This window comes from Carassius gibelio, chromosome A15, assembly GCF_023724105.1.
Source record: "Carassius gibelio isolate Cgi1373 ecotype wild population from Czech Republic chromosome A15, carGib1.2-hapl.c, whole genome shotgun sequence".
Classification (NCBI taxonomy): Eukaryota; Metazoa; Chordata; class Actinopteri; order Cypriniformes; family Cyprinidae; genus Carassius; species Carassius gibelio.
This window is the reverse complement of record NC_068385.1, coordinates 12,872,051-12,886,197: the sequence shown is the minus strand read 5'-3', so window position 1 is coordinate 12,886,197 and position 14,147 is coordinate 12,872,051. Positions and strand designations below refer to the sequence as shown.

Genomic DNA, 14,147 nt, shown 5'->3' with positions numbered 1-14,147 from the left:
GACAAGGTTAAAAATAAAACAAAAGAGATGACACTGACACTGAAGTATTTAATGTTTGAGCTTATCTGACTTGTGATTGCAATCTTTGGTGTCTTTGACAATCTGAGTAAAGTGTGTGAGACATCTGTTTTAAAACTCTAGAGGAGATGGACTACTTAATTCTTCTTGGCAAGAAAAGAATCAGAGAAGCCAAAGTTTCCATTTCATCTCATTTCTGCTTAGAAACAATTTGGATCTTAATGGGATTTTTTCCACAGGGATCAAAATCATTCATCACAGTTATTTTTCAGTGCTTTAAAATCCCCCAACATTTTCATTGACATTTCAAGATAGTACTTATTTGAAGTTATGTTATATTGAGTTGCATTAGTTGTAGCGCATTAGCATGAGATTATTGTTTTTCGCATTGTAGTACAAGAATGACTACAAATGCATACATAATACATCTAGCACACCCTTATTTGTCCTGCTCAGGTGCTTTTCAGTCGTCACTGCAGCCCATGTGATATCAAAGACCTGCTCTGTTCCTCCTCCAACATCCGCATGGACTGAAGATTAATCTTTATTGGTTCTGTACTTAAACCAGGCAAATGTTTTTTCCTTCACTCTACAGAGCGTTCAGGATCAATGAACTGAAAACAGAAGTGACCAACAGACTGCCTATGCTAGAGAAGAGAGTAGAACTTATGTACTGTAATGACAATGTTTGACTGCTTTCATGTTGTTACCTGGTTTTATTGTTGCTCAGACTTCGAGAAGTACAGTACAAGACTCACACAAATCTAAACAGACTTTAAAACACCAAGAATCATTCACTTGCTGACTTTGGAAATGGTTACAGAGGAAAAACTGTGCATCATACACTAACCGAGTTAGGATCACATTATCATACTGTACTTTTAAGTCCTTCCGAACACAACAAACTGGCACAGAAAAATGCACAGCATTGCTAGGATATGCATGACAAATGAAAACAATATGTGTTCTAAAATCTACCCAAAATATCAAACATGTTTGATATCCTCCGACTGGATGGAATCATATTCTGAAGCTAAAATAAAAACATAGTCTGTGCCCATCGTACACTATATTATTTTCTGTCATATCTGTCAACTTTGACTGCCTAACATCTGTAGACTGGCTCTAACTTTTGGCAAACAACTCATCCAGACTGTAAATCGGAGCAACAATCCAGGCAGAATTTGTATAGTGTATTCTGTCCTTTATGGATTTAAACTAACCCAAGTATTTAACTTTGATATGTATAATTATGGCTTGTTGAGGAGAGGTGTGATATTGTTTTTCTAACAATATTCTCCTAAGGAGAAACCTGCACCCTAAAGACCCAAATATTATAAAGATATTATTATATTTTGGCTCACGCCACTCTAGAACATCATAGTTGACAAAAGAACATTCAGTAAACCATAGCAACCACATAGCAACGTGACAACCACCTAGAACCTACCTCAGAGCAATGCAATGAAAAACACTTATAACAACTTAGCAAATACATAGCAACATGATAAAAACACCTAGACACACTATAGTATCTGCTGCATTGCACTACAGTAAAAACTACTCCAAACACCTTAGCAACTGCATAGTAAAAGAATAAACACCCAGAGCACCCTAGCAACAGCACAGACACATAATGACCACTATTTTTACTATGATCATTTTCTATGCAGTAAAGGGGTTACAAGTCATGGAGATCAAAATATGTACACGCAACGCAATTGTTGCAATCTATCTGTTTATCTATCTAGAGCGGCTCTTTTTCAAACAAGAAACACAAATGTATCTAAATGACTAATCAACCACTCTCCTTTTAGAGTGAATTGTCCATGCAAATACAATTTCTCAGATGATGGAAAGAAATTAACTCCTAGATGTGATGTCCCCAGCTACCCAAAGGTGCTTTAAAGTTTTATGATATGCTTTTAATTATGGGCCCTGCGGGAGAACATTTTGTCTATATTTAGTATTAATCTCTCGTAATCTTGATTTCCTCAGTACATGTTTTCTCAGGAGACCATTGAAGCGCTGAAGAAACCAAGATTAGATGTTTGGCACTGAGAGCACAATGAAGTGAATCTGAATCAGTTGAATATACATTTAAAGACGAAATAATACACACATGTAAATTTGTTACTGTTTACTGTTTATCAGATGCGGATTTGCCTGGAGTACATGTGACTTAGGCCTTGTGAAGGAGTTTAACATTCCAATTACTTACATATAACATCCAATTACTGTCAAATGTTGGCTGGTAAGAAAATGAGTATAATTGTAAAAATGAAAGGGTGCAAGAAAGTTGGTTTCCTCTCAGCTTTCCAGGTTAAACAGCTCTGATGGTTCTTTTTATTTGTTCTCAGCTGGGCATTCAGGAAAATTACCACAGCAACCCGTTCCATAATTTCCGCCATGGTTTCTGCGTGAGTCAGATGATGTATGGCATGATCCACCTCTGCAACCTCCAGGTGAGAACTTTTACGTACGTAGCAATTAGCACAGCAATTACTGTGGAACAGCAAGAGTTGAAACCTGTATGTGTGTGTGTGTGTGTATGTGTGTGTGTGTGTGTGTGGCCTACAGGAAAAGCTCACCTTGACAGATCTAGACATTTTAATGACTGCTGCCGTGGGTCGCAACTTAGACCTCCCTGGATACAACAACGCATAATTTCTCATAAAAACTTACAGGTGTATTAAGGTATTTGCCTCTTTTGACAACTTTACAGTCCTATATCTTTCTGTTTATTGTAGTAATGATTCCCATGACATATGATGAGATAATGTAGCGCTGTCTATGTGTGACGACTGGATGAAGGAGAAGCTGGAAACAAGTTTGAGTATAAACAAAGTTTTAATGAGAGATAACCAAACAAACTGGAACACAAACAACGCTGGGAAGCAGATACAGTCCAAGATGCTGTATCAACATGAGACAACGCTCTCACAAACACAAGACGTGAGACTAGCCATTATATAGAGAGGGTAATGAGTGACAGCTGCTGCTGATGACAATTAACGGAGACGCCCACAAACTAATCAGTGCAGATGCGTAACACACAGACTTCACCCACAAAGTGCAAAACCCAGAGATCACGGTTTACCAACCGTGACAATATGCAGGTACCAGATCAATGCTCGCACTGAGCTGTCAGTGTGCTACAACGACATCTCGCTCCTGGAGAATCACCACTGCGCTGTGGCCTTCCAGATACTCTCACTGCCAGAGTCTAATATATTTGCAAACTAGGACCCAGAGGCCTTTAAAACAGATCCAACTTAGCACAAAAAAATCAACTCCTATTTAAGCAGTCTAATGGGAAGTTCACACAGAATGAATGTGTTTTTGCATTATAATTGTGATACACAGGGTATAGGAATGAAAAAAAATATATTAAAAAAAAATACATAAAAAATCTGGTTCTCAAGGCTGTCACAATTTAAGATTTTTAGTATGTGATTATTGAGGCCAAAATAATTTGCGATAACCATATTATTGCATATAACTATTATAAGAATTTAAAAAAAAATTATAATGCTAACAGTCAATGAAATTCATCTTTAACTATGAGTGTATGAAGGCAGAGAGAGAGAGTTTACCATAACTTTGCATAAGCATACAAAAACAACATCCTGTTGATCTGTGCTTCCTGCAGACTAACGCCTCATCTCTTTTGCTGAATCCAAAGAACTCTCATATGGTAACTTTTTTAGATGTGAATAAAGAGTTTCATATTTCATATTCTTCAAAAAAAAAACATTCTGTGTGACTGGCCCCAAAGTATTTTTATTTATTTTTTTTGCAGAAAATTTTGTTCATTATATGATAATATATTGGCAGGCTATCGTAACACTGATTTCGGCCACAGACATGGCCCGGCATGGTGAGATTCTGGACTCATTCAAGCACAAAGTGGACAATTTTGACTTTACCTGTGAGGACTGGAGCATGTGACTTATGTATGTATCATACACCCTTTCTGCCAAAATCATGTCTTAAACTAGCTAAAACCAGCAAAAAGATGCCAGTATATGACAAGAATTGTAAATATTTGTAAACGGCGACGGCATAACAAGTAAAGATTTGTCGTGTTCTCATGTGTCAGCTGAAGATGGTTCTTATCAAATGCTGTGACATTTCCAATGAAGTTCGGCCTACAGAAGTGGCAGAGCCGTGGGTGGATTGTCTGCTGGAGAATATTTCATGCAGGTTTGCTGATTCTACATCTTGTGTTATAATTGCTCTACAGTGACAGGTGGGTTTGTTTATGCAGTCTTGTCTTTGTTAAGAGTGATAGAGAGAAATCTGAGGGGCTTCCTCTGGCACCCTTTATGGACAGAGACAAAGTCACCAAGCCCACAGCCCAGACTGGCTTCATTAAATTTGTCCTCATCCCCATGTTTGAAACTGTCATGAAGGTAGATGAAATAGTCAAATAGTGAAGTAATAGCTCACCCAAAAATGTCAATTCCGTCATCGTTACTCATTCTCATGATGTTTCAAACCATGTCATGATTTTCCTCTCAGCTCTTTCCTCAGATTGAAGAGATTAGGGTGCAGCCTCTAAGAGACTCACGGACCACTATGAGGAGCTAAAGCAAATTAATGATACCATGACCGAGATGAACACTTCTCAGCTCATAGTCATAGCTTTCTGGAAGATATAATATAATATGTACACACGGAGCGTGTGTGTGTGTGTGTGTGTGTGTGTGTGTGTGTGTGTGTGTGTGTGTGTGTGTGTGTGTGTGTGTGCGTGTGTGTGTGTGTGTGTGTGTGTATCAATATCAATATATATCAGTTTACTTTACTTTTCATCAAATAAATGCAGCCAGTGTATTATACATATATATATATATATATATATATATATATATATACAAATTGATTATGCTGTGACCAAGGTAAACTCTTCTCAGTAATATTTTGATATTTTGAAAGATAATTTTCAAATAATATTTTTTTTTTCTATTAAAATATAATATTCTAATTTATTTATGTGATGTCAAAGCTATATGTCAAAGCTTCAAAGAACATAGTTTATTTGAAATATAAGTCTTTTGTAACATTATACATGTCATTTATAATTGTGTCCTTGTGAGTGAAAAAAAGTTATTCAAAATACAAATTAATACAAATTAAAATTAATATCTTTAAAAATAGCCATACTGTACATATCATTGAGCCTCATTAAAGAGCCCCATCTTGCTAACATAAAGGTATGTTTTTTCTTCGATTAGGCACAGACGAAAAAAAAACAAAACAGAAAATATTTCATTAGGAGGGAAGAAGAAATAAGCACTGCTAATGATAATGTGTAAGTACTTGATACAGTATACACTGAGAGCAGTGATTTGTTCTTTCAATATTCCAGGAAGCCATTCTTTTTACTGTTATGTGCTTTGTTTTCTTTTTCCTTTACTTGCATCTTAAAGTTATTTTCCTAAAATCTGTGCTTTTTATTGTGAAGCATTATTGGAAGAGTGATCATATGGCTAATGTGTTTTCATGTGTAATTTTAGAGTTCTGGTGCGAGGATCTGTGAGACCCTGGGCAGGTGTGGAAGGCGGCTGGTTTGATCCCACTGAATCTAAAGGGTCACCTGATTGACTCACAAAAATCACAAATCATTTCCTTTTGCCAAAAGACTGCTAGGCTGGTCTGATTATTTCTTTTTTCATCAATCAGTTATAAAGCCTTTTTGGCTGATTTGGGCATATATATTTATCACTGCGGTTTAATCTTGTTTGGATGCATGGGTTTTTATTCTTTTTTACAGTGTTCAATGGAAAATAAAATGTCTATTGTAATGAATTAATTAATTTCTAATATTTCTAATATTTCTAATATTTCCATTGCATCTACGTTTATGTAGTATGTAGTTATCTGAAAGTTTTGTGGTCCTAAAGCATGATTTTTTTTTTCTATGGAGCACAAAAGAAAAGTGTAAAAATAAAAAATAAAATCTTCTATTTGAGAAATCATGATATTCACAACTAACCATATTCAATATTTCTACCCTGTAGGTCCAAGTTCTCACCAATCTTTTTTTTTTTTTTTGTTCTCTGTATCCTATTTGCTCTGATTTGCTTCTAATACTTCCTCAAAATAAGTGGGAGTTCTGCCCCCTGGCTGTTCTTTTCTCCTTTTATCAGCATGGTAATAAAAGCTCTGGCCAGGAGGTCACATGTGTTCACTATTATGACAAGGTTAGGCCTGTACGCATCATTTCATTCATATGTTTCACTGTCAGCGTTTGACATCTTTGCCTTTAGAGCAGCACATTTTGATGGATGGAGATCACGGCACATTTTTCCTTCGCTAAGGGCTGCGTAACTTGTTGAAACAAGACTGGGGTTCAGAGTTAGTCACTGCAAGCTATCAATTAAAGATTTCAAAAGATGAGTGGAAAGTGATTTACAAATAGACTTATTTTTAAGTCACATGACCCAAAATGTAGGTCTAAAGCACATGCACAAATTACAAAGCGCTGTTTGTCTGACATTGTTCTTGGTGCACAAACTGTAACGTGTACATCTCAACCTATATTTTAGAGTCATGCTTTCCCTCCTGACTGGATCTGTTTGTGCCTTTGGCTTGTCTTCATGATAAATGGCATAATTTTATATACATTTCTTCATCTCGTTTCCTCTATTAGATGATAAGCCTTAATTTAAGCTTTCAGTTACCCATCTGCTGGCATGTCTTGCTTTGTCTCCACTTGACTGTGACATATTGAGTTCACAGATTGTCAAAGCCTGTTTCATCACCCACTTCACAGAAGCAAAACATTTATCTGAATGAAAACATAATGCTCCTTCTAATTCCAAAGCATCCAGGCCCACCTTTGCTTTTAGCTATATGCAAGATGCGTTTACACTTTGATTGCATGGAAGAATCATCTTTTACATCTCTGAGATGTTCCAAAAAGTCCCAACGTTAATTTTATCCTTCCCATACTAATTAGGAATCAACAAAATGGGGTTTAAGAGTTGACCCATTAAGATGTGTGTTATTAACATTGTGTGTGCTGGCGCCTACAGGTTTTGTCGCCTGTGCTCCAATGCCTGTTCACAGGGTGGCAATATTTCTCTAAAGAGCTCTTTTGTGCTCTCCACTCAGACCACCGAAAGAAGAGCAATTATATGACAAAAGAAAAATCCTCAAGAGTGGAAACTGAAAACTATTAAAACCTGGCTTTTGGTCATATAACAAACTTACTGTGTGCAGTATTGTATAACATTTAATTAATTTAATGTATTTTTGACCAATAAATGTAAAAGAAATTACTATCTTTTTATATTTTCAACATTGTTTAAATATTGTGTTTTGGAGATGTTAAATGGAAATAAAATATATAATAAAATAATAAAATATAAAATATTCCAAATATAAAATTCTGCACTATTCCTATGCATGTACTGTTCACAAGTTTAGGTTCAGAATGATTTTTTAAACAATTAAACTTACTTTTAAATTCAAAAGTGACAGTAAAGACATTTATAATGCTATTTAATTTACAATGTTCTTTTAAACTTTATATTCACCAAAGAATCCTGAAGAAAAATAAAAGTATCACTGTTTCCACAATAATAAAACTGACACACTTTAAAAATGTTTTCTTGAGCACCAAATCGGCATTTTAGGATCATTTTAGTGACATGAGTAATGATGCTGTAAATTCAGCTTTGCCATCAGGAATAAATTATATTGTAAAATATATTCAAATAGAAAGCAGCTGATTAAAATTGTAACAATGTTTAATATTCCAGTGTTTTTTAAATACATGCAACCTTGGTGAGGATAATATACTTTTCTGTTAAAAACAGTAAGCTGACCACACACTTTGAAATGAGAGTGTACAATATTTAAACTATTCTGGTAGTTTTTAAATATTAATGAGACTAAGTGTGGTTTCTGGTGCTCATTAGTTTTGGTTTTCACAAGCACTGTCCAGAGTGAGTGTCTCTGGAAAGCAGCACACATTATCTGTGTAAAGAACAGGTCTTTTGGTAATGTGACTCTGCTAAAATTCTCTCTCTGCCACTTTTCACCATTTATCTGTCTAGCGTCTTCAAGCAGTGCTTGTCAGTGAAAATGTGTTTTAGATAAGTTCCCTGGAACGTTTTTTCCAAAGCAGATTAAATCTGCTTTGTGTCAATGCGGTCGTTGTGGTTTAAACAGTAAAGGCAAATTAAAAGTGACTTGGATTCTCTTTAAAGGACTGTGCTGTTTTGCTTTCCTTTATTGTTATATGTTTCCAAATCCTTCTTGCTAATTGGGGAAGAAGAATCCCATGTGATGTTTTATGATTTTCAGTGTAACAACAGCTGGGTCATATTTCAAAAAGCTTGACTGGGTGTTTACTGTGAAGTGACTTTCAAAGTTTATTTGTCAAATGTGCAACACAGAAGTACTTGGTAACAATGAAAATGTGTGAAGAAATTGTATAACAATAAAAATGAGCAAAAATAAAAAATAAATTTTCATTTGTAAATGAGAAGCAAAAATCATGTTAATGTTGTTTTATTAACTTTAAGTTTTTTGGCTTAACATTCCTCATCCAGCCTTTATTAAACTTCAAAGCTGCAGAACTCTGCCCTCGCACTGTATTTCCTCTCCAGATATTATCTTTGTATTTAACACATAGGTCTGGTCTGTGTCTCCTTTCTGTGTTTTCTTTACGGGTTAGTTAAGGGTTGAGTTAAGGGTCGATGTCTAGGCTGTCAGCAGCCTCTCCTTTAGGGGGACATCTAGATTTCAGTTCACCACAGACCCATGAATCCATTTTCTTTAGGAGAAGCAGAATGTTTCATTTCCTTTCTTCCCCAAACTATGGGTTGCCAAACTCTTTCACCATATTGAGACCCACCAATGAAATATAAGAAAAAAAAAAAAAAAAAAAAAAAAAAAAAAAAATATATATATATATATATATATATATATATATATATATATATATATATATATATATATATATATATATATATATATATATATATAAATTATGATTTTTAGCTTCAGTCGTTGCAGTCTCTCAGTCATACAATGCAATGCAAATGGTAACAGAATATATGAGTGTAAAAAAAAAACCTTACACAGACAGAACCAATTTAAACCCTGCGGCTCGTGACAATACATCGTTGTGTAAAGACACAAAACAGTCGGTCAGTGCAAGAAACCGAACAGTTTTAATATAGTTTTTTTTGTTTGTTTTTTTACCTCTGATCACACAGTGTCCGAACTGTTAGAACTCTTGTGAACGCGCTTCACAGCAGCACGCGCTGAGGCATTCATCTTCTTCTTGCTTGCTTGCTTTATGGCAGATCGCAGACTTATAAGTGCATTACTGCCACCTATCTCTCAAGTGGACCATTGACACTCTATCTACAATCTCAATTAGGAGTGTCAATGGTCCTTTTTGAGAGATAGGTGGCGGTAATGCACTTATAAGTCTGCGATCTGCCATAAAGCAAGCAAGAAGAAGATGAATGCCTCACGCACTTGCTGTAGATTCTTACCATTTGCCAAGCATTGTACGGCTGAGAGACTGCAACGATTGGAGCTAAAAATCTTAATTTTTGTTCTACTGAAGAAGCAAAGTCATCTACATCTTAGATGCCCTGGGGGTAAGTAGATACACATCTAATGTAAATTTTTTGGGGTGAACTATCCCTTTAAAATGCACAATTGTCCAGTTCCTCTCAAACAATGCAAAGGCAAACCAAGAATGCTTTTCCTGTGAGGTTTGCACAGCTTCAGGGGCATTCCTTACATAAAGTCAAACCGCAATCTCCTCGACAGACAGCTTTTACAGGACACCTCACACTTTCCAGACAGTGAACACCTGCAGTGCTCATCAGGTCATTTGCAGCCTAAATAGTTAAAGCGTAAAGAATACTACAAAAATCAACTTTTTGTGAGCCAGAGTCCGGATATCTGGGACATCTCACAAGATTTATCAACACCCCGACAGTTAAGTCCAGACAATGTGGGGATAAATATTTTCTTTTTTTTTTTAAAAAGAGGAAAAACAACATGCCTCAGAGGAGATGGAACAGACAAGTTTCCTAGGAAAGTCTGGAAGCTTCCTCTCAGGATGGACCCACAAAACCTCAATCTGCATGAGATCATACTGCTCATAACATCACAAAATACACACTGTGTCCATAATTTATGCCTGGAGAATCTTGCACAGCGGCCAAACAAGCCTCAACCACGATTTAGTAGAGACAAGTTTATATTTTGGCAATAATGTCCTTGGAGCATTGCCTTATCTCAGCCATTTGACTGCTACATTCTTTTCACCCCTATCAACCTCTGCTGTGCTGTATTTTGAACACGTTACCATTTGAAGTGACTTCAGAAGACTATTCATCAGTATATTCAAAACAACTGGGTTGAGCTGATTTGAAATGTATTTGAAATCTCAGTATCATCAAAAAAAACAAAAAAAAAAACAATTACATATGATTCTACAGCACTGCCTTTGCTCCGACTTCTCTTTATTATTTTCCTGTACATTTATATTTCTTCATGCTGTGATGAAACCAGAACCTTTATTTTGCTTGCCCATGTCCCATAAGAGTTCATAACTTTTTATTTACAAGGTTCTTAATGTTTTATATGTCTGCAACCACTGACACTTTAAATAGTGGCTCTTTAAATGCACCAGAAAAACATTACATAATTAACCACATGCAGTATACTTCAGTTGAAATGGTCTTTCTTGTTTTTATTTAAATCTGAAAATAGGTTTTCCAAAATTATTTTTTAACTTCCTCTGACATACAGTAGTAGACAGATTTATTTAAGCTTTAACCTATAGTTTAACAAATTGAAATAAATTCACATAAAATAAAAAAAAGTTATTAGTATTATAATAATAACTAATACTTATTTTAATAGTTATATAATATATAATATAATATATATATAATTTTATATTCTACATAAATATTAAATATTAATAAACATTATAAATAATAAATATTATTTAACATTTCAAATAAAGTTTATTTTAAACACATGATATGTAAAAATTTATAGCCTGAATGCAATAAGTCGCTTTGGATAAAAGCGTCTGCTAAATGCATAAATTTAAATTTAATTTAATTTATTCCTGTGAAGCTGACTTTTCAGCAGCCATACTCCAGTTTCCAGTGTCACAAAATCCTTCAGAAATTATTCTTATATGCTGATGTGTTGCTCAAGAAACATTAAATTATATAATTATAATATATAATGTAATTAAATGATTAAAACAATTAATCATTTCATAAAGAGTGTTTATTATATTCAGTTCTATTAAAAATAGGAAAGGCAAGATGATTCCTGAATGGTAAGTATGCTGTATTCAAATTTGAAAGTGCCTTGGGATCCCAAACAGAACTTTAAACAGGTAAAAGTTTTTTTTTAGTTGCCTGCAAGAGATCGGGCCAGATGTGTTTACATCTCCCAGTTCTGCATTTATCTCCAGCAGGCATCTTGATTGCAGTTTGGCAGTAGATCAACAGCTGTATATGTCAGCTGTGCCTACAGAAAGAACATAGGATTGCAATTATCCATGCCTCCTCCGAACATTAGCGCTGATATTAAACCTAACAGACTTTATCAACGTGCTGAATAAGTCCCCAGACACATTAATCCGAACACACACCGAAAAGTTTTTATTCAACCTGAAATGATCACCTATAGGCTTCAGTTTGTTCCTTTTTGTCTGGTAATTAAAAATAAGTGCGGAAACAAAGAGTGTTGCAGGGTATAATCACATATGGAAAGAATGATTCGGGTTTGTGAAAAATGATTTTCCAAAGAGGGAATTGCCAGGATTGTGGTTACAACACAGAGTGGAAATGCTATATTTTTCCAGGCAATTAAAACAGTGCATCTTCTCTTGAAACAATGCACAGAGTTCACATGTCTCCAGGAGATTCAACAGCACCTGATCATGGCCCATAAGCTCGTAGAACCCAAACCGCAGCACTGGAAGAATTTTCCAAGGAATACATGGTAAATTGATGTGTGCAGCAATGACTTTACATGCCTCAGATGACTATTCACTCAAACTCAGCAGGGAACTCTTATTTATAACCAGAGAGTCATAGATAGATATAATCTATCATTTACAGACCGATGTGATAGAGCGCCATGAAGCCAGATGTGTGCACACAGTTCTGTAATTACAAAAAGACAAAGTCTCACTCATGGTATTGTAAAGACAGGCTTGGAGTTGAGCTCCAGCTGTTTCATTATGCCTTTTAAATGTGGATATTCTTTCATCTGTCATTTGAGACATAGCTACTTCTTGACTTGAGGTTCCTAATGCTTTCCTAGGATGAGCCCAAACATGTTTGTTTGTTTTGTCATCTAAAGACCCTCTCTTCGCTTCTCACACTTTGGGAATTTCCACAGAGAAGTCCATGTGGAAAGACATTTTCCACTATGCAGGAGAGGAGTTCAATAATCACACTAGCTGCCGCTTTGGAACGTAACAGGTTTTGCTGGAACAGTCCCATCTGGAAGCCACTCGTTCGGGTAATGAGACAAATGAGAGCTGGGGGAGGGGTCCGTCACGTAGGTGAACCTTTGGGATGTCCAAACACACTAATAAATTCACCACTATTTGTTTACCACAATAGAGTGAATTTATGGGTGGCTTGCAGTTTCTTGCAGAGTTTAATTAAATGTGTTTCTTTCCAGCTGTTATAACAATTTTTTTTAAAAAATGAATAGAAATAAGAAATAAAAAGAAATAATTTAACATAAGTAATAATGAAAAATATTTTACTTTAAATTTATTTATAAAAACTTTTATTTAGTATTTATATCATATATAAATCTTAAAACAATACAGATTATTTCAATACTTTCAATACACTACCATTAAAAAATGTGGGGTCAATATGATTTTTAAATATGGTTAAATATGTTTTTTTTTTTTTTTTTTTTTTTTAAAGAACTGTGATACATCTTTACAGGATGCTTTGATGAATAGAAAGTTCAAAAGACCAACATTTATATGAAATAGAAACATTTTGTAGCATTTTCAGTGAATTTAACATCAAACAATAATACGTCATAAAATGGTTTAATATTATACATAGATAGATAGATAGATAGATAGATAGATAGATAGATAGATAGATAGATAGATAGATAGATAGATGGATAGTATTTATTTTATCATATTTTTTTAAAATATGAAAAACTGAGATTTTAGCCTTGCTATTACTAATCCTCAGTGCTCCTGCGCTTTTAAATCCAGTAAAAGGCCACTGGATACAGTTTTATCTATGTTTTGAGGGCTTAAAACAGTTGTCACGGTTTGCTGAAAAAGGGAATGTGCATGTGCATGTGCTCTGCAGATGTTGGACTCTTGGTGGAGATGAAAGTGGAGTGTCATTGGACATTCTGTGCCTACTCAGACCTCCCTGAGGTGTTTACTCACACACCCACATGAGAAATTCAATCCTCGTTATAGTATGATGAAACAATGAGAGCGGGTCTGCAAACACTGCTTATGGTCTGGATTGAGTCCTGTTCTCCGTTTGTGCTTTTACTCCAGGGGGTGAAGTGCTCTCACAGAAGCACACATGTAAGGGGATATCATTCCATGCACCATCCACAGACCAAAGCTGTTCAGACAGATATTTCCACCATGTGGAAGTGATTCAAACTCAAATCCAAAAGGACGTTTTATATAAAACCCACTTTATGTTGCTCTGCAATAATGATCATGCTCCAGATCTCATTTAGATCTCATCCACATTGCATGCTGCTTTTGGAATGAGCCGTCATACCATTTCTATCTTTTTTTTTTCTGCCAAGATCTGTGTACATGGTTCTTGAATCAATTGATTCAATTATGTCACATATAATCCCATGAAACCTTATTCAAGAAACATGATAACAGGGGGACAGGGGACATCTTTTTTTTCTGTAAAAGATTTACTGATACTTTAAACAGGAATAGGATGTGTTTTTAAGAGCTGAAGAGTTGTATTTGTTCCATGTGCAGCTCTTATCACTAAATGTTGGTACTTTTGTTATAAATCTTACCTATATATATATATATATATATATATATATATATATATATATATATATATATATATATATATATATATATA

At 35.0% G+C, this 14,147-nt stretch overlaps 1 pseudogene; it reads left to right on the top strand.

Moving 5' to 3' along the window:
- The first annotated feature begins 480 nt into the window (after positions 1 to 480).
- LOC128029308 (high affinity cGMP-specific 3',5'-cyclic phosphodiesterase 9A-like) lies at positions 481 to 5,313 on the top strand (annotated as a pseudogene).
- The last annotated feature ends 8,834 nt before the right edge of the window (positions 5,314 to 14,147 follow it).